Source organism: Tyto alba, unplaced genomic scaffold (genome assembly GCF_018691265.1).
Source record: "Tyto alba isolate M040663 unplaced genomic scaffold, T.alba_DEE_v4.0 Super-Scaffold_45, whole genome shotgun sequence".
Classification (NCBI taxonomy): Eukaryota; Metazoa; Chordata; class Aves; order Strigiformes; family Tytonidae; genus Tyto; species Tyto alba.
This window is the reverse complement of record NW_024881321.1, coordinates 36,954,450-36,979,263: the sequence shown is the minus strand read 5'-3', so window position 1 is coordinate 36,979,263 and position 24,814 is coordinate 36,954,450. Positions and strand designations below refer to the sequence as shown.

General features: G+C 39.9%; 1 protein-coding gene across 16 annotated transcripts in view; it reads right to left on the bottom strand.

Moving 5' to 3' along the window:
* MCF2L (MCF.2 cell line derived transforming sequence like) overlaps positions 1-24,814 on the bottom strand; it is a 171,543-nt gene that overhangs the window by 80,198 nt on the left and 66,531 nt on the right. The window contains exon 1 of one of the 16 annotated variants that reach the window (XM_032997060.2): positions 23,859-23,954. The exons of 11 other annotated variants lie outside the window; for them this stretch is intronic. The gene's annotated coding sequence lies outside the window, so the exon portion shown is untranslated. Of the gene's footprint in view, positions 1-4,071; positions 4,093-4,933; positions 5,001-11,495; positions 11,516-13,867; positions 13,887-23,858; positions 23,955-24,814 lie in introns of those variants that run through there. 4 more of the 16 variants (XM_032997054.2, XM_032997052.2, XM_032997049.2 and 1 more) reach the window with 4 other exon arrangements.

Here is a 24,814-nt window from a genome sequence, read left to right as displayed (position 1 = left end):
CAGGCCTTGGTAAAAAGTCTTTCTTAAAATTTATCATTTCAACACTATGGAGGATGGCTATAATAACTTCTAATGAACAATATATTTCATGGTACTCTGACGCAAGCACACTTTTCCATAGAACTGTACATCTGTAACCTAACGTTTTGAAAATGGATGTGAGGCACTTCATGGGTGTGAGAGAGAAGGAAGAGCCAAGTGTTCACTAAGTGGCTTATATGGAGCTGAGCACTAGTTTTCAGCCAAGATACACTTACTTGCAGCTGCTTGTAAACTTCCCAGTTCTTGGGACTCTGACTACAGATGACTTACAGAGAAGAGGTTGCTGAGTTCAGAACCAAACTGGCTGCCCAACCTTAGCACACAGATGACAGAGTTGCAAACAAAGAAGCTCTTGAAGTACTGTGCTTTACAGCCCAATACCATTAAAAATATGAAACCCATCATATGTCTCTAAAACACTGTGAATATTAACTGCTTCAGGTAATACAGGGGCAGGACATGGTTCAGTATCCCTCCCAGGCAGCTACAGAGTCCTTTAACGCAGTCAGGTCTGCTGCTCACATCCAGCATTTTGCAGGCAGCATGCTAAAGGTTTGGAATTTTTGCTTTATACACCGCCATTTTCACCTCTTAGGTGTCAAATGAAGCATCCATTCATTATCCAGTCTGAGAATTTGGCACATGGTTGTAACGACTAATAAAGTTCTGCTAAATAAAGCTCTGGCCCTGTAAGCAAGGAGTTATTTTTGGTGGAAACTGACTGTGCAAAACAAATCAATGAAGATACAATTCACTGGATTTCAGTGTCTCATCTACAAAAAAAAAAATTAGATTCTGGTTTTGTAAGTGCCACAGTCCAACTGATGTTACCTCCCTCTGTTTTGAGAGGCTGTTTTGCTAGACTTTAAGTCCAAAGATTGACAGCTTTCTCTTCAAAATCTGCCCTTTTGGGCATACAGGGAAATTACTTAAACTTTCTGGAACAGAAAAATGCCCTATTTTGTGTGAGCCAAGTACAAAGTAGATGCATATTTTAAAAGTTACAATTTGCTGTTTTTTAAAAGAAGCCATGGTCCATAAATCGTCTCAAGTGAAACACAAAATCCTTGCTTAGACCTTAAAACCAACAAAACCCTGGGATGTTCAAACTGAGAAGTGACTAGATACATCACTTATTCTGAATTAGATGACCTCCACAATTTCTCTCACCTAACCAAGCATAAAACAGAAAACAAGACTAAGCAGAACAGAGCTGAACTTTGCTACAATTCCACAGGCTCTGTGGAATGAAGGTCTGTAAAAGTCAGGGTCCTTACAAAGCACCGTGAGCAACTGTTCTTCCATTTTCAAAGGCCTTGCATCCTCGGCACAAAACGGAAATGTAGTAGGGCTGCATTTTGAACAGAAGAGCCATGTAAACCAAAAAAAGCTCTGAATATCTGATGTTTAGACGAGTACCTGAGACACAGCATCTATAAAAGCATTTGAGGAAACAAACGTGTAAGGCTCCCTTCATTTCAAGGTAACACGGTAATGTTGAGAGGCAGAATCTCTCATACCTCGTGTGCAGTGAGGAGACTAAAGAAGAAAATTTGATCTTGGACTTCCCTGGTGGTGGGTATTCTGATCTGAAGTCTCATTAAACCTCACTGGATAGTCTGCTCCTTTGAGACCGAAGGCAGGTTAAAATAAACAAACAAAGCCAAATGAACCCAAAAAAGGTCACATCAGTGATTTTAAGATAGGGATATACTTTTAAAAACCTGTCCCTAGGTCCCAGTAAGTGCCAGGTTTTGGTGACGCCACTGAGGTGCTCTGTAGAAGTCTGCAGTGTTTAGTTTTTAAAGGACACTGACATTTATTGGAAAGGAGTTACTGTCCTTACTGAAACTTTGCACAGCAAAGGAACGAGAGGCAACAGCCAGATGCTGCAGCATGGGAAATTCCAGCTGAATGCAAGCAAAAAAATTCACCATGAGAAGAGCCCAGCACTGGAACAGGCTGCCCAGCAAGGCTGAGCGATCTCCATCCTTGGAGATATGCAAAACTCAGATGGACAAGTTTATGAGAGACCTTAACTTTAATCTCGCTTGGAGCAAGAGGCAGGACTAAGTGACAGCCAGGAGTCCCTTCCAACCTAAGTTTTTTTGTAATTCTGAAGGAATTCCCTGATGAGAAGTCCCCAAACCCACCTCACAAGCCTGGAAAGAAAAGAGAAGTTTCCAACATAGATATCATGGCCTTACAACAAATGAACGCATACAAACTGTGTACTAACTTTAGTATATTGACTTTAAAAATGAATACAGAATAGGGTAAAATTTAGTTATGTTGACACACATGCTGAATCTCAGGCTAAGAAAAATCTATCTACAACCATATATTACAAGGTATATTAATTTTCTGGAAAACAAAATTAAAACAAAAAAAAAGAAAACTAAGCAATAGCTTTTCCAGAGGAAAGGGGAAGTATCCCAGAGTCATGATGAAGTAGATCTGCTTTCTAAAAAAATCCAGCCAATAAGTCATTTCATAAGAACTATTCACAACCCTCCAGTGTCAACAACTAACAGCTTTGCAGGATGTAAAACTAAACCCAGTAGCAAACCTTCCTGCTGCAGTACTATAGCTCTGAGAAGATCACATCATACCTCTCTCAGAAGCAAACAAGCACGGTACTGACTTGCCTTGCTTTCCTCCTTTCAGCTAAAGCTTCGGCATGTTCTTAACACTGAGATGCAGCAAACGAAGGCGATTCATTCAGTGCGCTAATTGTTGCCCGACATGCAACTCCTGAGTGCTGTGCCTGGCTCCAGTAGCTGAAGGGACTCTGCTTCCATTGCAAATAAGACTGAGACAGCCAGATTTTAATAAATGCTCCCCTCAATTAAAAGTACACACAGAAGACCTCTGCCAGGTGTCCAGTCATCCTCTTTTCACATTTCCGCTATCTACAAAGGAAACTCAGAGAACCTCCATTAGGGATCCTCCATGAGATCCTGTCCCTAGGAGAGAGCCTGCTAACTCCTGGGGATCCACGGCCACAGACGGGCAGCTCTGGCTCCACATCCCGCTACTGCAACACCCAAATTGTGTCAGGAACTTTTTAGCCTTGCAGTGTACCTACAAGACAGGAGGTGCTTTCATCCCCATTTGGATGCTGCAAACCAGAACCAGCAGTGCTACCAACTACCTACAGTCTTTAGGCAGGACAGAGTTGAGTCCTCCTCCCATATCCCAAGCCCATCCTCTCTTTTCAGTTTGTCCGTCCTTTTTGCCATCTCCCTACCCTTGCTCCTGGACATAAACTGACAAAGTAATTCCCCAGTAAGACATTGTTTTCCTTAGGAATTTTCAAAGGGTTGAGAATAGAAAGATGGGTATCCAAGACCTCTCCTTCACATCCCTTTCTCTCCTCAGCTGACACAGAAAACAGCCCATACAGTACTCAGGAGGAAGAGGAAAGGACAATGCCAGGGAAAGGGACAACCTTTCTGCTCACTTCGAACACAAAATCTTTCAACCGTTCTCTGGGAAGGAGCGATCTCTACCACACTGAACATGTCCACAAGAAGTGGTGGCAGTCAACAGATGAAAATTAAGCTTTGGCAGTTGCTAACAAAAGCAGCCCTGACCACTTATTTCTCAGTAATCAAATACAAATTCAAACTCCCTATTTTAAACTCTGCAATTTACACAAATAGTCCTGACATGGCTACATATGCACTGCCATAATTTAACACAAAACATTCCCTGGTTCTGCGGTTTAAAACAGACATTCACTCTCTTGTACATCAGCCGTTTCCTAAATCCATCCCTCCTCTCTCAGCACAGATGAGGATGCACACAAAGACCAAAAGTCACTCAGACTGATTAATCCCTCTACCCTTTCCATCTGGCTAGCCTCACCTTCCTTAAATCTTTCATTCATTCCTAAACAGCATGTCTTCTGGTATTATCCCTAGTAGCATGGAGCACTACTGAGAAGCAGAGCACTCAGACTCACATGTTGATAATTTAATTAGTAATACTAACTAAAGACAGTAAGAAGATCCACCCTTTACATACCTGTTTCATTTAAATTTGACATTTCAAAAGCAACAACGTTGGAAAATTAGACACCAGTCCATGCACTCAGTGCTCTTCCTCTGGTCCTCCTCTGCAATAGTCACACACACCAAAAGCAGAAAACAGAACTGGAAATGTGAATTCAAGCACCAGAATAAGGAAGCAATTTTTGCTTGTCCCTATTCCACAAAACACGCTTTCAGTTTTGCAATAGACTGTAGCTGCACTATTAACAGCAAATAATATCTCCACTATTTCATTATATCTTAACAGAAACAACATTCCTATAGAAAGCTCTGACTGAAGGAATTTAAGAAATAATGCATTTTAGATTAACCCTCCTATACTAACAACAAGGGGATGACAAATTGTATCCTGCAAAAGAAACTATGCTTTTTCCCTACCTCAAATAGAGGTCAGGAGAAATTATGTATCTGATATTTACATAAAATGCAATAAATTGAAAATTAAAACCCACTGTAATTCAGGAACAGCAGGATGGCTCTCTGCAATGGCAAATTCTCCTTCTAAGCTTTAGCAGTGGTTCTGATCACCATAATCACTGCATGAGCAAATCCTGAACAAAGTACCTTCCGTGTAAAACACAGGAATAGATTCAATGCATATGTCTGATGTACCAAGAAATACATTCACAAATAAAAGAATGCACTGCAAATTTACACAAGGATAGAACACACACACCCCTGCAACAATAAATTATATGAATGTAGACAAAAAGAATACAACTTCTGCCTTTGTACTAAAAGAAATTCCATTCTCCTCAGTAGGATAATGTTAGCCAACAGAGTTCCTGCCTGACCTGCAATCAATTAACTAAGAGAATTTGAAAAACTAGACACACCTGTGCTTTTCTTCAGAAGAAGCCACAATTCAGCAATATCTTTGTAGAGTAAGGAGATCAGGCTTAAGGTCATGTTGTTTCTCATCGATTTAGTGCAAAACAGTTCCGCAGACAGTGACCTATTTATGTGTGAGCTGTCTTCAGTGCAAAATGAGAGCACAAAACTCCATCTTTCAGTCAAAGCCAAGCCACCAGGGACACAATACCCTTCTTCAAATTACATGCAGAGCAACTGTGCCTGTCAGGAGGCTCAGAGGTCCTCCAAAGGGCTCACTGGTTGCTGGTTACTTACCACTTCTCTTCCTGCATAAAGCGCTGGCACACATTAGATGCAAGCTGTTTGCTTTAAATGTGAACACATTCAAACATTATCAGAGTAGGAATGCATTAAAAAATTAATCCTAAGTGTGCCTTGTCAAGAACCTTCCTTTAAGAGCCCTAGTCTTAACAAACGAGATCCAGTAAATCCATCATCATCATCTTTTTCTACCACCCACCCCTTTTCCACACAGGCAAATTAACTGCCCAAGGCACAGATGTCATTTTCCAATGAGTCTTTTGTTAGTAAGTTCCCCAGAAATGCATCCAGCACTTCCTATCTAAGGAAATTCTCACCCAAGCGTCTTTGGTGGAACCAAACTGGGACATTTTCCTTGTTGGTAAACCCATCAAGAAACCTGTTCCCTGCAAAGGGGCCTACCCAAAGCAGTAGGAACCTCCAAAAGAACATGTATTTCAACTTACAAAGTCACAGTAGTAGAATATGCACAAATCTTATTTGTAAGAAAATGGGAAATATGGCAACAGATAATAAAATCAACTATAACCAAAATATTCCATATGATCTTTCAGACACAAATGCTCAACCATCTTGCTTTACTTGATCCTTTAAACTAATTGTCCAGTGATGGACTACCTGTTAATACACTTGAGATAAGTTACTGGCAATTCAGACTCACTAATACAAAGAGCAAACTAATGAGCAGGAGTGACAGCAACAACCATATGAAAACAAATGGATTGTTTTTCCTCACTTCACAGTGTTATAAGAGCCCTTTCCCAACAAGAAGGGTCAAGGAAAGAGGACAATGAGGATAAAAAGCCTGGATTGATGGTTACATCTGTTCACAAAATCCCATTTGCAGATGGGGAAAAGCTCTGTTTCTGCTTCAGCACTCCCAGCCATCAAACAATCCCATAAACACAAACCCAAACAAACCCATGTCACCCACAGATCACATTGGAGATTATTTTTTGAACCGCCCCACATTTGTGTTCTCACCACTCACCTGCCATGGGGCAGATAATCCCAAACAGATCAGATGTATTTTAATAAATCTACCATCTATATAAGCAGCTCTATTCAGTGCACAGCATTAAAATGTAAGCAGAAGAATATAATTGAGGTAATTTATTTTAAATTCCGTTATTTCATTTTGGTGCCCATTAAGTTTCCTAAGAAACACAAGAGTTTCCTAAGATATATCAGATCCTTTTAATTAAAGGTAGATTTAAAAGAAGTAACACTGCTTAGAAATGTTTTAATTAACTGTTTTGTAGTTTATGAGGTCATTACTAGCATATTGGACTTTGAAGAGAGTTCAAAATTAGTGAATGAGTATTCACACTGCTTCCAAAGTCATGTAAATCCTCACACATGTGAAAGTTGAGATGGAGTAAATGACCTCTCTTGGATCGGGTAACAGCATCTGTTGCAATGTCAGAAACAGGATCTGTGCCTTGGCTCTAAGCCCATATTTCTCTTTTCCAGGACTGTCACCTAACCAGCTCGGTGGAGGTACATGCTCCCAGATCGGTATCTTGAGTGGTAGTCCTCAGACAAAGATCACAATTCATAGCATTTTATTTCTAGCCCTTGTGCTACAACATCCCTCCAGGAAGAACACTCTCAGAGCAGCTAGAAATCCTGCTACATATGATAGACCATATGCAAGTATACACACTGATATTCATTTCTTACTTAACAGCTCCAAGCCAGCCTCAAACATTTGCTAGAGAGTCCTCAGCAATATGCTTGGCTGCCTAGATATGACTATTAATAATAACAGGGGTTTGCTGTCACCTGCAACACCGCATGGTGAAAACTTAACTCTTGTTATCCGAAGTTTTACACAACGAGAACACAGGCATAGGACTGCAAAGAGAGGGAGAGGAAGCTTTATGGCCTTCCTTCAGAGATTAAAATCAAGTGAAAGAGGAGCTACGCCCTTCTCAGAAAGGTATCACCCTCACCTACACCCATTCAGTAAGTTACAGGAACCTGATATTTTGGCAAGCTGGCTACTTCCTTAGGAAAACAAACAAACAAACAAACCCATGAATGTAAAGAGGAAAAAGAACCACCTGCAGTGTGTTGGCTGTGTTTGTTCTCATTGTCAATACAGAGAGGAAGTATAAACCCTTGTATTAATCAACACCACCTGTTCCAGAGCCCCTTCACGCTGCACATAACGTGGACAACCACCTCTCAACAGGCTTCTGCCTTCAGATTTCAGAGCAGAGGAAACCGTGCAATAGTCATTCAGGTGAAAACCAAGTACTAGCTTAAAAATAATTTAATTTCTCGGACTAGCGCAACAGATATATGTGATATCCATCCTCCAGGCTCCCACGTAGCTTCCTCCTTCCTAGCCTTCAAATCTCCAAAACCACAGTTAGGTATGTTTTTCCTGGACCACTCAAGATCTAATAATGACCATGGCTAAGAGCACCAAAACGTAGCATTATTTGTTTCAACCCTGCTATCCTTCCATATTAACTAACCAGGCACACCTTCAGCTCCCACTTTCAGGAACCAGAGTGTCCTTAGACTGAACAACACGCGTGAAGAAATGGCACAGAGCGCTTAGCCTGTGCTGTACAGGAGACGTGGAGCCTGCTCCTGCTGTGCTGGAGGGACAGGAGCCCACACAGAGTGTCTCTGTGGAAACCGGCCTCAGCTGTCTGGCTAAACACTATTTCAGGCAGAAGTGTATTTTTTGTTTCTAGCAGTTGCATTCTGCACAGAAAGCTTAAAATTTCGCTGGGCTAGAGACGCTACAGGCTCCTGTGAAATACTCTCCTGGGAAAAGAGGGCTCCAGCCAGTAATCAAATGCCTTTTTAATTTAGCACTCTATTTTGGAGCGTGTGCTTGGGTGAAATGCTTGCTCCATGGTTATAATACCTGGTCTCCTTGCCATGCACTTCAGAGAACAGCGGCAGTAAAGAATAAGTGAGTCAAAGCACAAACCCTTTCCCTGGCCTTCGTGATCTAGCCTGAAATATAACCTGAGAGAAAAACTGTGGTACGTAGGCACACAAGTTAGCAACAAGGCTCGAGGGCAAATTTAAGCTCTATTAAAACACCCAGGAGCAACAACCCTTCTGAGAAAATCTGTGTGGGCACACATGTATGTATTTATAAATGCAAGGAAATTAATTACAACTCCACTCATGCTCTGCCTGCCACCTCAGCATGGGCTGTGAGTGACATACTCCAGCTCACAGAGCAGAGAAAAACGCTGTGGGAAAAGCTGTTAAAGGATGTCTGAAAAGTCAACTGAGGGCAAAAGGCTGCGTCATCTCAGTTTTATGAAACCCAGAGAAGGAAGCTATGGCCATGGCTTAACTATACAACATACTGTACCTGCTTAATAAAGCACCTGCAAGCATGCAGCATGAAGGTGATATTTGTGGTAAAGGATGTTAAAGTTTTAATAATTATACCTTACTGTGGAAGTTTTAATGTACTTTTCCTTCAGGGGTGCAGTACTTAGCAAAAAGCACATCAGTAAAGCACTTTGTGGGATTCAGCATGAAAAAGCTATCCTTATAGGGTCTTAGTATAATGTAAATGTATATGCTAGAGAAGCTAGCAAAACACACTTAACTCACACCTGTAACTGCAGAATTCATGACTGGGTGGAGTTTTGAAGGCACTGAGCAAATTGACACATCAACTGTTGGCATCTAGTTTAGCATACTAGACTATTTAAAAGCCCTATTTATTTTCTCCTAATCCTTCTTGAGGTATTTTTTTTCAAAGAATTAATGCAAAAAAGGTTTCATTTTTTTAAAGGCATCAAGCATTCCAAATTGCCAATTCCATCCGGTTTACATCAAACGATTGAAAAGCATTAAAATAAGGTTATACACACATTGTACATACACGCACACACACACAAACATATGTGTGTGTATAAATCCACTATACAAAGATGTTTGTTAAACCTCCTCGCAGCAGCAAAACTAACCCTTTTTGAAAATGCTTTGGTAGTTTTCAACTCAAATGCTAAGTCATCAAAAAAGGTCTCTGTATCACATCCGAACCTGAATTTAAACAAGCACCGGTAAACAAAATTCGTGGTCAGAGAAAAAAAAAAAAAAACAAAAAACCAAACAAAACAAAACAAAAACAACAAAAAAACCCCAAACAAACAAACAAACAAAACAAAAAACAAACAAACAAACAAAAAACTTGTAGTTTCTGGAGCACTTAAAAGTGAAGGACGCTGTTCAATTAATATGCTGAACCCCACAAAATCTTTCAAAAAGATATTGCCAGGAAGAAACATAAGGAAAGTTGCTGAGAAATTACATCATGAAAGTACACTTTGCACTGCAAGACAATAACAAACCTCAAAGCTTTAAAGATTACATATCCCTTACACCAGGTATCTGGAAAGTAAAACAACAATAACAACAAAAAAAAAAAAAAAAAAAAAAAAAACAAACAAACAAACAAACAAACACCACCACCACCACCCCCCCCCCCCCCCCCCAAAACAACCAACAAAAGAACACCTCGGTAGTTTTTAAGGAAGTGTAACAACCTATCAAGGATGGTACTTCTCTGACCTTGTGACTACACTTAGAGGTTCACCCCAAAATCACGACAGAAGCCTGGCCACCAAATGCAGTTATCACACACCTGTTTCAATTTCTAATTTAAAAATTATATCTTTCTGGTGTTCTGTGAACTGAATTTTAATCAGTTTATATTTTTCTATTTACATATCCTCTCTAAACAAGCTCCCCTCACGAGTATTTAATCATAGGCCTCTGCAGGATTCACCAAGTTTTCTCATTTCAGAGACAACCAGACCTTGCTTCAGGCCAAATTTAGTCATGCAGGAGTTAGTAGTAAAACACTTTATCCTGCAGCATTTGGTGACGGTTCTGTCTGTCCACAGCTGCAAAAGCCAAAGAAATGGACGTGACCTTTTTAACTTCACAAACAGCAGCAGCAGTCTGTACAGCAGATCCTGCAGTGAGAAGTGGCTACTCAGACTGCACTGGGGCGAGGAAAAGAGGACTCCTGGCTCCGCACTGAAGTTGTGTGCAGTGGTATTCAAAATTCAGGAGTCGGGAGATTGCAGTCTGATAGGAATTGAAAACTGTAATTAAAAGTGGAAACCAAATCACCACTGACATTAGATAGAAGTTAGGACTAAAATTCAGGAAAAATCTAGATGAGATCCATTTTTATAGCAGCAATGGTATTAAAGAAGCAAGTGGAAGAGATAAGAAAAATAAATGATGTGGAGTTCAGTGGCAGCAGAAAGAACACAACAGTGACTAATGAGAACCGAAACGTGATAAAAGTAGCACAGGAATTAAACTCAGGAAAGACAGGTTTATTTTATATTCTGAAACATATATATCACTAAGAACATTACTCCAGAAGGCAAGGAAAACCAACAGAGACCATTAAAACAAATTTCATGTTGTGCCACAAGCAAACTATTTTTATAGTCAAAATATAAAATAAAACTTTGTCAGCAATAGGAAACCCTTTTTATGACTCTTAAAGTACACAGTATCACTTTTTTTCCAGATTAACAAGATACTCAGGAAGCACAAAAACTTTCAGGTCAAAAGTTGTGGGAGAACTGGTTCCAACAAAAATATTAAATGCTCCTGTAACACTGATGAACACAGATAAAGACTGCAACACTATTTATTACAAAGGAAGGAAGGGAAAAGAACATTTGCAGAAATCATCATTCCCCAAAATCCTGAAAGAGCAAACAGAACAGAAAGAAGAGAAACCTGCTTTTGATCTGAGATAAAATAGAGAGACAGAAAACATTCAATCCATCACATCTCTTAACTAATCAGTAGTGGTGGGTTTAGACAAGTTAGTTGTCATATTTCAGTGCCACAGGATCACTTGTAACTCCAAATGAAACAAACAAACAAAAAATCTGGGTATTAGATCATTTCAGTTACCTGTCATTTTAGGTTGGTGAGTATTGGCAAAACCCTTCACAGTTGGCCATCAACCTTCAGTCTTACTTATGCTACATAAATCTGACCCACATTTTTTGACCATTGAAAATGGTCAAAACCATATAACAGATAGGATAAAAATACCACTGTCTTCTTAACAGCTTCTTACTTTTCAAGCCAATTTTTATTTTGAGTCATGATTGGGAATTTCTGTAGCCAAGTCATGCATGCTCCAGCAAGCTGCCTGTGGCCGTGCAGCCCACCAAGTTCCCACACATGGGGTAAGTGAAAAAATGCAAGCAAACACATCGAGTAATCCCCAAGGCTCACCATTCCCTCCACTTGCAGGTTGCCAGAACAGTATCTCAGTTTCTCCCATTGACAATCCTTTCACTCTCCTGGGCGTCAACAAGCTCCATGGTTTCCTCCAAAAATGAAGAGGCTTAACATCAGCAAAGAGTAACCAAAGCTCATTTCCCACTGATCAAAAAGAAAAAGAGCAGAAGACACAGACTAACTTCTTCTGGAAAATGAACCTGGAGAACTGCTTCGGGTTCTTGACAGAAATTCACTCCATTCCAAGAAAGAAAATCTCACTGCAACGAGAGAACTAAACAACTTATGCCTTGTGCTTAGCAGTATGATATTCTTGGTGAAATTTAGTCAATGGAGAAAAGACAAAGCTCACATTGATTACTCTCTATGGAAAGACATGACATACAATCACACCTGACCTTTTTACTTTGTAGATGCAGGATTTTTAAGAAAACATTAATGTATCATTAAAAAAAAGGCAGTGATCTCTTTAACAAAACACATCTTTGATTTAAAGAAAAAAAAAAATATAACCCTGCAAAGAGCTGTTGTAACATCCATAAACAACTGCAGCACAGCAGCTGTAACTGTGTCCTGTTTCCAGTCTCCAGGAAGCAAACAGGAAACCTATACCCTTACCTGATTGAAAAAGCAGCCAGTCCCTGAGATTTTAATCAACCTAAAGCAACAGCCATTTTCCTTCTTTTTCAATTTCCTGGGATGCTTCCTAGCCTGTTCAGGACAGCAGTATGGAGACCAAGCTTTTTAACAGCAGCATTACCTTCATTTTCCACATTAAATTTTGCTACTTGCCCTATTACTGTATTTACTTTTGGCATAGGTGTGACAACCCAGGCAGGGTTATGGATTCAAACAACAAAACCACTCGTCTGCCAAAGGTGGTTTATTAGCATTAGCCTCTAACTTCAGAAGGCAGGATTTTTCAAGTATGCCTTGAAAACCTTCACGCTATTTTGAGATGAGCAGTAACAAAAATAGATGCACCAGCCATCCAGGAGATGCAGTTATGCAAACCTTTAGCTAACAAGGAGGGAAGACCTATAAAAACTTCACGACCCACCACATCTACCTCCTAACCGCCACTGATTAGGACTTTGCAATTAACAGAATGCAAAACTGGCTGAGTTCCCCCCTTCTGCGGTTTTGGGTTAACACCTCAACCCCCAAAAGCTTTTGAAACAGTTTTGTGTTTCTTGGCCTTTCCATAGGAAGAATGAAGATGTAAAGAAGGATGAAAAAAAGGCCAAAGAGCAAATTCCACTTGTTCTGACACATGCAGCAGCTGAACTAACGTCACAGGAGTAAGACAACCCAGACACAACTCCCAGCCATTCTTTCTGCTCTTCCTCTTGTTGCCTCTGCAAAAAAACACATTTAGTTTCTACCAGCTCCTGCCTTACTAAGTGCATACCTAATTAGCTTAATGTAATTCAAACTTGGCCCTTACCCTTGTATTTTTACTAAGCAAAAAAGCATAGGGCAAGTGGATCAAAGATGAGGGCACTCTTTGTTGTTCCCTGCACTGTGGCAGCAGCAAATAAGGCCTCTTCAATTAAGGTCTCATCCTGCAGCCACTCTTTGAAGTATTTAACAGTGTCTTTTTAACAGGACAGATTTTATGTCCTTCTCAAAAAGTCTCCAACTCCCCTTCCTCAAACATGGAACATCCTGTGAGTGCTGCTGTTTTGATCCCCATGCTCAGCAATTTAGCCAGTGCTGAACACACACACACGCACCTTCTCAGGACACCAAACACACAATACCAAGGATAACAAATACAGATACCCAGTCAATTCAAAAGATCAGCAAAGTACCAAAACTACTGCTCAGAAAAAGAGAACAAGAGCAAAGTAACATTAAAAGTATCCCCACTCCCCAACAAGGATTTATTTGCTGCACTACATTTTGGAGGAAAACTTCAGGGAAAGAAATTAAATTTTTGTTTAACAAATATCTTGTATAGACTTCTTCAGAGCACTTGGGGAAATAATGTGTAAGAGACTCCTAAAGATCCCATTTTTTTTTTTTCCCATCCTGAGATTCTGGAAATATTTTCCAGCAGCTCTCAGGGTGCTTTCTTCATTGGAATTTCTTTTTCCACACTGTGAACAAATTTGATGCTGCCTATATAAAGGATGTATTCAAGCATCTGCTATTAATTGTCTGTAACTCCTAAGAGCAGAAGAAAACCAACCCACATCTTTTTAATCTGCCTAGTTTATTAGGTAGTGAAGGAAACAGCAACTCAACTACAAATAAGTAAAAGCACGTAAGCATATTAGTCTCCACAAATCAACAACAAAACCCCATAACTTCATTAAACTTATTTCATGTTTTCTTCTTCAGGCAAGAAGCTCTCACTGTACCTGAGTGGAAGGAAAAGACTCGCAGTTCTATCATCAGCTTGCCCAAAAAAGCAGCTTGCACCCGTCTGGCACCTCCTGGCAGCTGACTGCTACTCAGCTTCAGCCAGCCCAGCGGGGCGGGTCCACAGGCATTTAAAGATTCACAGGTGCAGCCACCAGCAGTTAGCTGACACAGAGCTTGTGCAAATAATCCTGCTGCGGGCAAGGCTTCAGTTCAAGAACAGTGCTATAAACCAGCAACAAAGGTTTTTCCTGAAGCCTAAACACTGAGAAACGGACTCAGACCTAACGTGAGCCCGCTCCCACCTGCAGCAGCAGCGCCGCTGAAGTTACTGCCTCCCATGCAACAGCAGAGATTAGGTGCTAATCAGTAAATTTCTGGTGAGCTCCAATTTGGCAAAATGTAACTCAAAGCCTACTCTGTCACATTTTCTCTGTTCTCATATTATTGTTTTATACCATACTGCCTCCCTTCACTTGCTTAACTGTTGGTGTTGCGCTATAAAACATAAATTCTGTCTCTGAAGCACTGATGCTGTTTGCAGGTACCAACAGCAACCTCTGTTTTTTCCTTTCTAAAATAAACATAGTAGATGAAATTGTTTTTAAAAAATTAAACTATTCAAGAGTGAACAAGCTCATGGGCCGGAGAGGAGACTTCTCAGCAGCAGTGCACTACCACAACTGTGTTGCAGAGGCATCCATAAAAATCCTGTGTACTGTGAGGGTTCGAGGTTGGCGTGTGCTGGGACAGGGAGAAAGGGGACAGAGCATTCTCATTGTTTAAATGTAAACAATAATAGGTTTTTGTAACTGGGAGAAGGAAGCAATCTAATGTGGAAAACAGTTGCTATGACTCTGTTTATGAGTCCTTGTTCCCGACAAATATTCTGGGTTACTTTGGAACACTGAAGGGGGCTAAACTGTGGTGACCTGAAATTGGGCGAATGGCTGAAAACCATTATGCTGGAAGCACGCCAGAGTGGAAAATACTGGGTGGAGGATCCATAACTCTTGTGGCTGTAAGAGCTTTATCCTCAAACCCGGACAAATTCCGGTTGTTTAGGTAGTAAACTGGATTCACTGCCAAACGGTGACTTAGGCACCGTCAGGGAGAAAGCTGTTACCCAAGTCCAAGGGCATGATCCTCAAAAAAACCCTCTTGACACCTCAAACCCTGAAAGTTCATTAGAAATTTTTCCAACGCAACTGAAGTTCTCTGCATACAGTCTGATCTGTATTTAGACAATTTAATATAGAAATTCCAAGAGCTGGGCCAAACCCCCAAGTTGTTCCTCTGGCAAGGAAATAGGCTTTGTTCGGGGCCACTAGAACAGCCCTTACGTTTTTAAGCTCTAATACTAAAGGTTGGTACCATCAAACCTCCTGTAACGCTTTCAGTAAAAACAGCAGCAGAGGTTGGTTTCGTGCTGAACTGCGAGTGCCCGTTACTCGTGCTTGGAGGGTGCTAACCAGACCAGGACGGCTCAAGGGACAGCACCAAAGGATCTCCTCGCTTAAGGATGCCACAGCAGCTTAGGCTGGCAAAGATGGCATTCCCAGGGAGGCGTTTTTGGGCACTGTGAAAATTGTTCTGACAAAGCAGTGATACCCTAGGGACCCAAAGGACCAAGTGAGGACTCTGAGCATCACACTTTTTGGCTGATGTACCCAACTTCTATTTACATCATTCTGTGTCTTGGAGCCTTGGTGGCTCATGTGATGCTTAAGTAGCACTGTACAGCCAGTCACCTGAGCCAAAGCAGCTCCCCCCTCAAGCCACAGAAAATATTAGTGAATCTTGAAAGTTCCATGCACGCTCAGAAAAAAATAGCAACCTCCCCTCAGGCTATCTTAAATACACATTTTGTCTTGCTGCTTGAGTTGAAAGTTTACTAAATCTGTATTTTATTTCTCTGATGCCTTTTCTGCCATAGGGCATTTTGTTGTGTCTGCAAACTGTTTCAGCCACAAATGTATATACTTCATTCAGTCAAAGGGGGTATCTTTTAATGAAATATTAAGTTAGCACTCTTTATCATTATTCAGCATGTGCCTCTAGAGACTGTCACATCTTGTCTGATTCAAGTAAAAAATCACATATTTCTGTAAGCAAAGCATAGCATAAAATGTTTTCATTTTACTGACATCAGAGAATTTTGCTTCTCAACCTTGAAATTACTTCTAATTACACAGGAAATCACTCAAAAAACCCAGTAGCTTGACTTTTTTTTCTTCAGGGAATCTATTCCTAAAATATCTCTATAAAGTCACATGACAACATCTGCAAAAATTATTATTACAACTTACCTTGCAGACAAAGAACATAATTTTCAATAGCTGGAAGTCAGCAAAAAGTCAGAGAAGGAACCAAGGTCAAATGTTATCAACCAAAAGGGGAAAAGTTGACACTGAAAAAGGTAGTAGACACCACCTGTACTTGCACCTGAAGTCCTTAAACAATCTTTGATAGCCATCATGGTAGATGATACAGAGACAGATGGCAAAACATTACCTGTGCCCCACATGCACAGTCCAGTTAAAATGTCTGAACATTCAGCTGGAGTCCTAGAGGTTTAGATGGTAGAAGCTAGAGAGTCTGAAAGAGAGTTGAAGGAGAGATGCATGGTTTTCAGCTCCCAAGAAGGATATGTTATTAAGCTTCTGTTTCAAAAATCCAGATATGACATGGGTTTTTGGAAAGGTGAAGCTTCTCTAATATAAAAGGATAGAGGCAGTGTCATGAATTATTTGTTTCACATGCTAGCTCTCTTTAAAAACAATTGACCTACTGACCTCTATCTATTTTCTCATATACACCTTTGGAATCCACCAAAGAGGGTAAGAATTAGGTATGTGTTTAGCTAAAACAAAGAAAATACTTATTTTTTAATCATGAAGTTTTAGGAATTAAAAAGTAATTCTACTCTGCAGACTCATTGCATGAAGCAAGTTGCTTGTGTTTCATGAAAGCTCATGACTTTCACCTTGAAGAAGAAAAGGAGGGAAATACAGACTGCATCTTTCCTTCAAATAAAAGTAAGTAGTGCCTTCACCAAAAGCCAAAGGACACATACAAACAAGTTCTTCAACTAACCCTCCGACATGTATTCATATGAACTATATGTCACATACTGTGGAGACTTCTAAAGTGATTTCTCAGAGTAGTAAATCAAAAGATGGAATCATTTTGAGAATTACTCATGACTAATGCAACTAAGCAACTTGGTTAATACTGACCATCTGAAACCCTAATGATTTTCAGAATACAACCCCATCAGATTAAGATTACTGTAGGTAATTCACAGATCACAAGAGTTATTGTAATCCAGGACAACTCTAAGATAAATTGTCACCAGAACTGTACTAGTGACAAATTTTAAAAGTATACTCTTGTCTAACCACTCACATCTGAAATTATAAGATCATTCTCTCTTAACTGCCCTACTAACTGCTATATGTTAAGTGGACAAAGCTCCTTACTAAAAGACAACTGCAAGCTACTGCCACTGAGCCCTTCAAGATCCTCTTCCAACTTGCTCCCTGGACTCACTTTTTTGTGGCCTTTATTTACAAAAGTTACAAAATTGACTAGAACCTTTGAAATGAGAAGTATGTGTAAGTCTGATTAAAATAATTAGATGAGGCTGAGACTCACTGCATGCTGACAGCAGTGCGGGTGGAAAAATCTCGCATTTTTTCCAGCTAGGGATAAGAAGGGGTAATAAGAAGTTCCTACAGAAGATTTCTATAGGGTCCTCCAGTTAGTTCTTTGACTTCACTCCAAAAGGAAAGAATGAACCTATTCCATAGCCTTGTCCCTTGCCCTGAATTGTGTGTAAGTTGCCAAGCTCACCATCAATGACACCAAAGACTGCTGACAGATAATAAAGAAAAGTAAATGTGAAACCTAAGACTGTCAGCAGCCCTTGTCCATTATTTTCAGAAAAGAAACTGACCAACCAAGTTGAGGAAGGTTTTCATGTCATACTCAACTCAAAGTGCAAGAAACAGAAATTGTGGGTGAGGTTGGATTAACTGCTGACTAAAATAGAATCTCTTTTGGGGTTTTTCTTAAATCACTGAGCAAGAAATTAAACACATAAAAGTTGTGTTGATCTTCGCTTCCTTCTTTGGAAGAAGACGTAGTGGCTCTGCAATAAGATAAAATAAATTAAAAAATACAAGACCTAGCTTCAATCAGGAATTGTTGGAAATCTTACAATAAACTTTGATTTTTTGGACTTAGTGTTCTTTATCACGATGCCATGTATGTTCAACCTTTTCAGGTTACCTTAATCTTTGAGGTTAATTTGAAGATCACGTGGGATTTTGTTAAACATGACAAGCACACATAGTAAAAGGAAGTAGCGCAGGACATCTTATTAAGTATGACATCAGTACAGATAAACAGATTGCAACAGCACATGAGACTGGAAACATCTTGAAAGAACAATGAAGAAGATAAAGGAAGTAAATAAAGTTACATCCTGGCTCCAGGACTGGCTCTGCCCAGAGAGTAAATACCTTCTCGTTGACAATCCTCCATATGGAAAAGCAAAAGCATGTTAGAAGAACAGCAAGTCATTTTTACTCTAAATTATTGAAGCAAAGTATCTTTGCTTATTCATCAGGGAAACTGTTAGGCTCTTTTTTTTTACTATTGCATTATTTTTTCAGATATTCTCCAGTGGCTATGAAAGCAGGAAAAATATAATTTCCTACTAACTCACTGCTTACTATGGCATGAATGCCATATATGCTAGTGCCACTACTTAAATGGGCTTTTAAATTGGCACTAATGGTCATGAAGGCATTCTCTTCGCCATTTCAAGAGTTGCAGGCACAGTCAAATTTTGTTTTCTGAGAATTCATTTTACATATATTGAAGTAACACAATTATTTTTAACATTTTTTTTTCTCCATTCACATGTATAACCCTTAATGTCACACAACCACCCTTAGAAATGGTGATGGTGTTTGCTTTCCCAAGTGATCATTACACGTTATGGAGCCCTACTCTCCTGCAGATGGCTGAACCTCCCTGCCCATGGGGAGTGGTGAACGAATTCCTTGTTTTGCTTTGCTTGCGTGTGCAGCTTCTGCTTTACTTATGAAACTGTCTTTATCTCAACTCACAAGTTTTCTCACTTTTACTCTTCTGGTTCTCTCCCCCATCCCACTAGGTTGAAGTAGTCAAGCAGCTGGCTGGTGCTTAGTTGCTGGCTGGGGTTAAACCATGACAATGCCACAGATATTAAATGATGACAAGTTTGAGGGGTGGTGGTGTTATTTGAGAGGACAGAAAGTTCTATAAAAACCTTATATGAAAATTTAGATCCTAAAATATCTAGTATTTTACTTCCTTTGGAAAAGGGTATTTGAAATAAAATCCAAACACTAGCATCCACCATTCAGACTCTTCCAAGGACATGCATTCTGTGAACAGTGTATTTTCAAGAATCCATGAGCTAGCACAATTTATATTAAGACTCTAGAAATGCATGCTTTTTTGGCCCATATAAAACATGGAGGTCAAAATACTTCCAAGAACAGAGTCTCAAGCCACACACCTTACACACTCCTGACTTAGCAGGCTGCACAAGTCTGTTTACATTTACAAGATCTAGGAGTTATTATAATATTAAGCCAACTTACCCTGTGCCACAAAATCCAGCCATGAACACCATTCTGAGAAAAAATAGTAGCTCTTCATTTCTGCTACAGAAATTCCTCTCTGATTCATTGTCAGAGAAGAAAAATGTCCACTTTTCCCTTCCTCTGCTCAGACCAAACTACCCTGAGAAGGTAAGAGCTTTCATATTAATTGAACTTTGTTCCATAAATGCAACAGCTAGCACAAGATGACTTTACAAATATATTTGTCCTCCAGTAACGCCATGATTCTTGTAATTATCTCTTTAATTACAGTGTTCTCCCCTCGTATCCCCACCCTGAATATTTACAGACTGCTGATATAACCAGTGTCTGATACAGTATCTCTAGGCTATAGACTGAAACTCTGAGCAGATTTTCACTCATGGTAGGCTTTAACAAGGGAAAGCAAAACTGTTTTTCACTCAGATATTCACAATGCTATCTGGAACTACTTGTATTGAATTACTCGCTCACAGGTTTAGTATTTCAGTGCAGTTTATCACCTCTGCTATGGATTCACACCCAACTCTCTTCTCCAGCTTCCTGCTGGAAAATGTACAAGAGCATTTCCAGCAGAACAGGTAATGGAAATCTCAAGCGTGGAAAGCTCAAATCTCAAATAAATCCCTTCTCAACATGTTTATCCAGCCAGAAAACAAAGGTGTGAATACAGCGAACAGTAAACACAGCCTTACACGCCTGGACCTACCTAGCATGGGGACTAACAGTAATAAAGTTGTAGTGGCAAACTTTAACACTGACCAAAAATCTCAGTGTTTACACAGGCTCCAGGAAGGCTTTGGCTATGCTGAAGCCTTCAGGTACTTAAGTATGTCTGCTGTATTCATGTATTCAGTCTGACATTTCCTCCATCCATGCATTTTTCTATCCTGCCTCTCAGATAACACCCTCTCCCCATACAAGAATGCCATAATCCAACAGAAATACTCTTAAAACTCCAGGAGAAGATGCACCACATCTTCGTGCCCTCATCTGACAGGGAAGATGTAGGAGTGCTCTTCCTCTAGATTCTTCTTCACAATTTGTGGTGGATCACCCAGGTTGTGGATTAACCAAGCTTCCTCTGACTCTCCCACTACCAAAGTTTATTAGCATTAAACACTCACATAACAGCACTGCCTCACTGTACCTCATTGCAAAACTTCTTTGGATTGGATTGGAAGGACCCTTCCACAGTCTCTTCATTACATGTCTAGAGAATACACATGAAAACAAACTGCCTCAGAGCTTCAGTCATCTTCATCAGTAAAACCAACCTGAATCCAGTGTGAAAAGATGCAGACTACAGGATGCCCCCAAAGATACTCCCCGTACATACTAAGCACAGCACAGACTAAAGACAGATGTCTCTGGAGACTACTTGCCAGACTTGTTTTACAGCTCTCCGTTCAAGCTGACCTGCTGTTCCCATTTGCTTAGAGAAAGCGAGAAGAGGGAGAATCTCAAAGGATGCTCTGTAAACACCATTCTGGAAGCCCACCACAAAGGACCATACAGCAGGTCAGCACCCTGGAAAATCTCCCCTGCTGAGGGGAGACAGGTATCCCCACAGAAGACTTTCAGCTTTCCAGGACTGAAATCCTCCTACAACCGCCATCCGACCTGCCTGCAGTCAGAGAGGCAGGACATGCGGATGTACGGTCAGGGAGGGATGCAGAAACCACGATGGTGTCTCACGCGAGCCTAGCAGTACCAGCCTTCCCAGGCACCTGGTCTCAAATCTCTATGTTCCGAAGAGAAAGTGTCACCAGAGCCAGGTCTCAGCCAGGGTGAGGGGATAAAGGCAACACAACCTGCCCTGGGTAAAAGACACCCATGGAGAGCAGCTCAATGAGGATTAGGCCAAGGAGGCCAGATCCAGCTGTGCATAAGCTGCAAGTAAATAAAGTTTGCTTTGTTAAAATGAAAATAAAACAGAGATGGATTTGATGAAGCATGAAGACTCTGGAAGCCAATCCAGCTTCCCTTATTAAGGTAAATAAGGTAATGCAAAATCAGTATGTGAACCATGACATTTATTGATCATGTAAAGGCTTCTATATTTCATATTAAACATTTTAACATCTGGGGAAAGGGTGAAGTGACAGTGAGCAAACCTGCTCTTGGCAATTTCCCAAGATGCTAATGAAGAGAGAATAAAGGTCTCTGAGACATAGGACAACAGGACAGAGTGACTTAATTTTGTCCCAAAAAGAGAGGTGCATATGTCATGGGACTCACAGAGTCACAAGCACATTTACTTTGGAAATACATGCTTGACAAAATTGTAATGTTACCCAGTGTAGCTACAGGACAGAAATGTTCCCAGGCTGTAGCATCCCCTTCCCTTCCACAATCTAAACCCTTGATCTACCTTCTGGGTAACATTTGGTCTGGAAGTGCCACTGAATGCTAACTGAAGTCTACCACCAGGAAGGCAGGAAATCTCTTACCAGTCCGAAAGGTCATAAACCGGCTTTGACCAAAACAATGGAATAATTCTTACTGGATATATAAGGTTAACATTAGAAGCATATAATTGCTTTCCTACTGTCAACATAAAATGGGTAACAGGAAGGAAAGGAAGCAGAATTTTTGCATACTTGAAGACTTCAAACAGAAAAGGTTGCAACAGAATCAAAAGGAGTTTTGGAATAATAATAAGGATGGGTGGGAGAAAAGACAGACAGCTTCCTACAGAAACATACAATTTTCTGACTATTCACACATATATATAGCAAAAGGAACCTGTAAGTAAGAGATGACTGTATAATATTACAAGATTTATATTAAGGATCTGAGTCTGAAGCAATTAGGCTAAAATGAGGAAAACTATGTTAGAATGTGTTCAATATATTAAATTTGTGGTTTCCTCCTATGCACTCAAGGCTTTGCCTATGCTTTGAATTAGCTCAAAAACATACGTGAATGGCCAGCAGGTGCCCAAAACTTGTAAGTACATAAATGGTGTGAAATAATTGATGCAAGTGGTAACTTCTATGGCTACACTTTGAACTTGACTGCAGTGTGATTACTACCAAGTGATGGTTGAATCCCACATGAAGGTATGACTAAAATTTGAGGAGGCTTTGCTTTGCTTAACAAGACTGCATCCCATGTGTTTAAAATACAACTAAATTTTTCCTGATTTTCTTTAATCTGATTAGCAGCAATTAACATAAAAACTTTTTCTAGTCTGAGGTCAATAGAATTATTTGTTAAATCTTGATAACTTATTAGTTAGCACTCCTAAAGGTACCAAACCTTGGCTTCATGAATGCCCAGAACTGACAAGTCAGGAAAGGTGAAATCTTTACATTTCAGAAGTTACAAAAAAAGGGTTATCAAAAAACCTTACAATTTTCATTCCAAGCATAACAGATCACAAAAGACACCGTGAGCACAGTACAAAAGAAGATGTGAGCAAAAGGAACCACCGGAGAGGCATTTTGCTCTTCCTATTTTTTTTTTCTAAGAAGTGTCAACATTAAAGAAAGGAATATAGAAAGGCCTAGAAAATTTATATTCTCATGCAAAGGTAACTGAGTTTGTATTGATTTCCATTTCATATGCTCTAAATTAATTTTAAAAGAAACAAAAAAGGGTCTCTTTTATTAAACCATAATAGGTCACTGTGCATATAAAATCAAGAAAGGAGTAATTAATTCTTGAAAAATCTGCTTCAGCTTATCTCAGCCAGTCAGGGTTAACCTATTTCAGAGAAAAAACCCAACAAAATGGAGCTTTACTAAACACAAAGATGATATCATTATCAGTCACACTAACATAGTATACCACATACTGTATGAAACAGACTTTGAGACTGAGTAAGTGGTGGCAAGTCCTAAATTTAATACATTACACTTAAATTCCTGATTTTTTGAGTACAGTTAAAAATATTTTTTTTTGGTGTAATTAGTTATATTTTTAAAGAGCAGAGCACTCAGTGAAGTTCTTCTAGAGTACCACAGGAGGGTTGATGTAAAGCATTCAGATCTGTGTTAGATACTATCATATACCTGGAACTCCAAGGAAAAACAAGATATAATGTTTTTCCCCAGTAAGTACTGGTGACAGAGAGTAAGCACTATCCATGAGTAATATCTAATATGGATAAAGATTTTTTTTTTTTTTTAAACCATAACAGTTGCTGGATCCCTACATGAGCATGCTTTGAGAAAAAATATTAATTTCTCCATCAGTGCAGAAAATCATTAATGCCAATACTAGGCTATGTACTGCTCATATTCAACTCACATGCTGCTCAAATTTAAGTGCAACGTTCTATGTAGATATAAATCACACTACAGGATAACCTATACATTCACCTCACCAGAGCATATTTGGCGTGGGTTATTTCGTGAGTGTCGTCTGCCATGAAGGATTTGGATGAATCTTGGTAGGATCCTAAAATGGTTTTCATGTCCTTCCCTTAAAAGGCGGCGTTGAGACATGGATGTGTATCCTTTTATCTTCACCAAGTTATTCATCAAAGGAAATAAAAAAATCAGCTCTTCACAATCACACTCTTCTACTGGACTGAAAGTACTCTGATTTTGTTTTTAAATGTCAATGGAACATAAAATTTTTTTGTCAAATTCAAATGCCAGCAAAGAAAATAAGAAAAGGACGCAAATTTAAAGAGCTGGAAAAGGGTGCAGTGGGTTTATTTGTATTGTATGCGCTCTTTCTCAGAAACCAACACTTGGTTTTACCAGAAAGAAAAAAGAAAAATCAGTTGTACTCAATGGACTGTAAATGCCAAGATACTTTCTGCACGGAGCTGCGAGACCCTCTCAGTTCCTAGCATGCTGCACTCAGCAGACAGGACATCTTGCCACAGCTTTCAGCCTGCTTTCGGTGTAACTAGTATGAATAAAGGAGGCACAGCTTATCACATAAGCAGGTCAGACTAGCAGATGAAATTATTAAGGAAAAAAAAAAAAAGTGTAAAATGGTCTGTTTTTCAGTGTTTCATCCAAAATAACTGTAGTGAAACTAACAGCCCTGTGCCATTTCCGATGAAGAAGAGCCCCCACAAAACATCCAGTTTGTTAGTGCACTCCAGCCGTGCATGGCTGTACAAAGCCGCTGCTCACCCCAAGTAGCTGGTACTATCACCTTCTTCTTCACATCCTTCTCCTTAACGTGAGGGATGGTCAGTTGTTGTAAAGAGACATCTGAGGTTTCTCTTGAAGAAGGGCGAGTTGAAGGCGTTTCTTGTAACTTCACGGTCCTGCTCGTATGTTCACAACTCAGCACTCCGAGCGTGGAAATCTCACGCTGACA